Genomic DNA, 2,500 nt, shown 5'->3' on the forward strand with positions numbered 1-2,500 from the left:
AGCCAGCTGAGCTTTGTAGCATATGAGGTGTACATGAGGACATTTTCTTTTTCTCCCGTCTGGTTTTCAAACGAGGTAAGAGTTAAGATGTGCACCTTCAGACTGGAGCACATGACTTCACATTTACCAATAACTTCCTTCAAGTCCTGTTGATTAAGCTGCTGATAAAACCTTATAAAACCAAAGACTATGTTCGTATGAAATTATATCATTAAACAAGAGCAGAGTGGCGCAGCGGAAGCGTGCTGGGCCCATAACCCAGAGGTCGATGGATCGAAACCATCCTCTGCTAAAAGATTCCTTTATCTGTTATGTTACCCTTGTCCTCGCCTTCTAAACATTAACTCATCTCCTGCTGAAAGTGACTTGCTTTGGCTTTGAAGTTGAAAACGTGACAGAATAGAACCAACAGTTGAAGCCCCTAACTTGGCTGTTAGTTTTGTGGTCTTTTGATCTCGAGTAAAGCTCTATACTCCCACAGGGTATGTGTTTGAAGTTTCGAATGTTCCTCCATGTATGTCTTCGATTTGATTGTCCAATTGTCATCAAAGTGTCATTTACATCTAAACCCCTCCTGTCTGTTTGGTTAAATCTAGTTTCCAACGGTAGTGTGGCCGAGTGGTCAAAGGCGCTGGATTAAGGCTCCAGTCTCTCAGGAGGCGTAGGTTCAAATCCCACCACTGCCAGTAGACTATCAGTTGAATGTAAGAAGCTCTCTTGTTGTTCAAAACTGCAACAGCCACCCGAGCTTTGAAGCACATGGGATATCCAATGAGGTGTACAGGAGGACATTTTCGTTTTCTCCCGTCTGGTTTTAAACGAGATAAGAGTTAAGATGTGCACCTTCAGACTGGATCACATGACTTCACATTTACCAATAACTTCCTTCAAGTCCTGTCAATTTAACTGCTGATAAAACCTTATAAAACCAAAGACTATGTTCGTATGAAATTATATCATTAAACAAGAGCAGAGTGGCGCAGCGGAAGCGTGCTGGGCCCATAACCCAGAGGTCGATGGATCGAAACCATCCTCTGCTAAAGGAATACTTTATCCACTCCTCTGTTATGTTACCCTTGTCCTCGCCTTCTAAACGTTAACTCATCTCCTGCTGAAAGTGACTTGCTTTGGCTTTTGAAGTTGAAAACGTGACAGAATAGACCCAACAGTTGAAGCCCTTAACTTGGCTGATAGTTTTGTGGTCTAATGATCTTGAGTAAAGCTCTATACTCCCATAGGGTATGTGTTTGAAGTTGCGAATGTTCTTCCATGTGTGTCTTCGATTTGATTGTCCAATTGTCATCAAAGTGGACTTTTCATCGAAACGACTCAACATTTTTTGGGTTAAGTCATGTTTAATGGTAGTGTGGCCGAGTGGTCTAAGGCGTTGGATTTAGGCTCCAGTCTCGCAGGAGGCGTGGGTTCAAATCCCACCACTGCCAATTGACTGGTATTTGCATGTGTTGGCTACTTGTAGTACTTTATACTGTACTGCAAAAGCCAGTAGCATATGGGGTATCCCATGAGGACATTTTCTTTTTCTCCCGTCTGGTTTTCAAACGAGGTAAGAGTTAAGATGTGCACCTTCAGACTGGAGCACATAACTTCACATTTACCAATAACTTCCTTCAAGTCCTTTCGATTTACCTGCTGATAAAACCTTATAAAACCAAAGACTATGTTCGTATGAAATTATATCATTAAACAAGAGCAGAGTGGCGCAGCGGAAGCGTGCTGGGCCCATAACCCAGAGGTCGATGGATCGAAACCATCCTCTGCTAAAGGAATACTTTATCCACTCCATTGTTATCTGTTATGTTACCCTTGTCCTCGCCTTCTAAACGTTAACTCATCTCCTGCTGAAAGTGACTTGCTTTGGCTTTTGAAGTTGAAAATGTGACAGAATAGACCCAACAGTTGAAGCCCTTAACTTGGCTGATAGTTTTGTGGTCTAATGATCTTGAGTAAAGCTCTATACTCCCATAGGGTATGTGTTTGAAGTTTTTCGAATGTTCTTCCATGTGTGTCTTCGATTTGATTGTCCAATTGTCGTCAAAGTGGACTTTTCATCGAAACGACTCAACATTTTTTGGGTTAAGTCATGTTTAATGGTAGTGTGGCCGAGTGGTCTAAGGCGCTGGATTTAGGCTCCAGTCTCTCAGGAGGCGTGGGTTCAAATCCCACCACTGCCAATTGACTGGTATTTGCATGTGTTGGCTACTTGTAGTACTTTCTACTGTACTGCAAAAGCCAGTAGCATATGAGGTGTACATGAGGACATTTTCTTTTTCTCCCGTCTGGTTTTCAAACGAGGTAAGAGTTAAGATGTGCACCTTCAGACTGGAGCACATGACTTCACATTTACCAATAACTTCCTTCAAGTCCTGTCGATTAAGCTGCTGATAAAACCATCCTCTGCTAAAAGATTCCTTTATCTGTTATGTTACCCTTGTCCTCGCCTTCTAAACATTAACTCATCTCCTGCTGAAAGTGACTTGCT

The 2,500-nt window shown here is 42.4% G+C and overlaps 6 non-coding genes across 6 annotated transcripts; all 6 read left to right on the forward strand.

The window, feature by feature from the left end:
• The first annotated feature begins 220 nt into the window (after positions 1 to 220).
• trnam-cau (transfer RNA methionine (anticodon CAU)) lies at positions 221 to 292 on the forward strand. Its single transcript has one exon. It is a non-coding gene; the product is annotated as a tRNA-Met (tRNA).
• Positions 293 to 604: 312 nt separating this feature from the next.
• Positions 605 to 686, forward strand: trnal-aag (transfer RNA leucine (anticodon AAG)). The gene has a single exon. It is a non-coding gene; the product is annotated as a tRNA-Leu (tRNA).
• Positions 687 to 968: 282 nt separating this feature from the next.
• trnam-cau (transfer RNA methionine (anticodon CAU)) lies at positions 969 to 1,040 on the forward strand. The gene has a single exon. It is a non-coding gene; the product is annotated as a tRNA-Met (tRNA).
• A 320-nt stretch (positions 1,041 to 1,360) lies between these two features.
• trnal-uag (transfer RNA leucine (anticodon UAG)) lies at positions 1,361 to 1,442 on the forward strand. Its single transcript has one exon. It is a non-coding gene; the product is annotated as a tRNA-Leu (tRNA).
• Positions 1,443 to 1,709: 267 nt separating this feature from the next.
• trnam-cau (transfer RNA methionine (anticodon CAU)) lies at positions 1,710 to 1,781 on the forward strand. The gene has a single exon. It is a non-coding gene; the product is annotated as a tRNA-Met (tRNA).
• A 329-nt stretch (positions 1,782 to 2,110) lies between these two features.
• trnal-uag (transfer RNA leucine (anticodon UAG)) lies at positions 2,111 to 2,192 on the forward strand. Its single transcript has one exon. It is a non-coding gene; the product is annotated as a tRNA-Leu (tRNA).
• Positions 2,193 to 2,500: the final 308 nt, after the last annotated feature.

The sequence above is a fragment of the Platichthys flesus genome, chromosome 8 (genome assembly GCF_949316205.1).
Source record: "Platichthys flesus chromosome 8, fPlaFle2.1, whole genome shotgun sequence".
NCBI lineage: Eukaryota > Metazoa > Chordata > Actinopteri > Pleuronectiformes > Pleuronectidae > Platichthys > Platichthys flesus.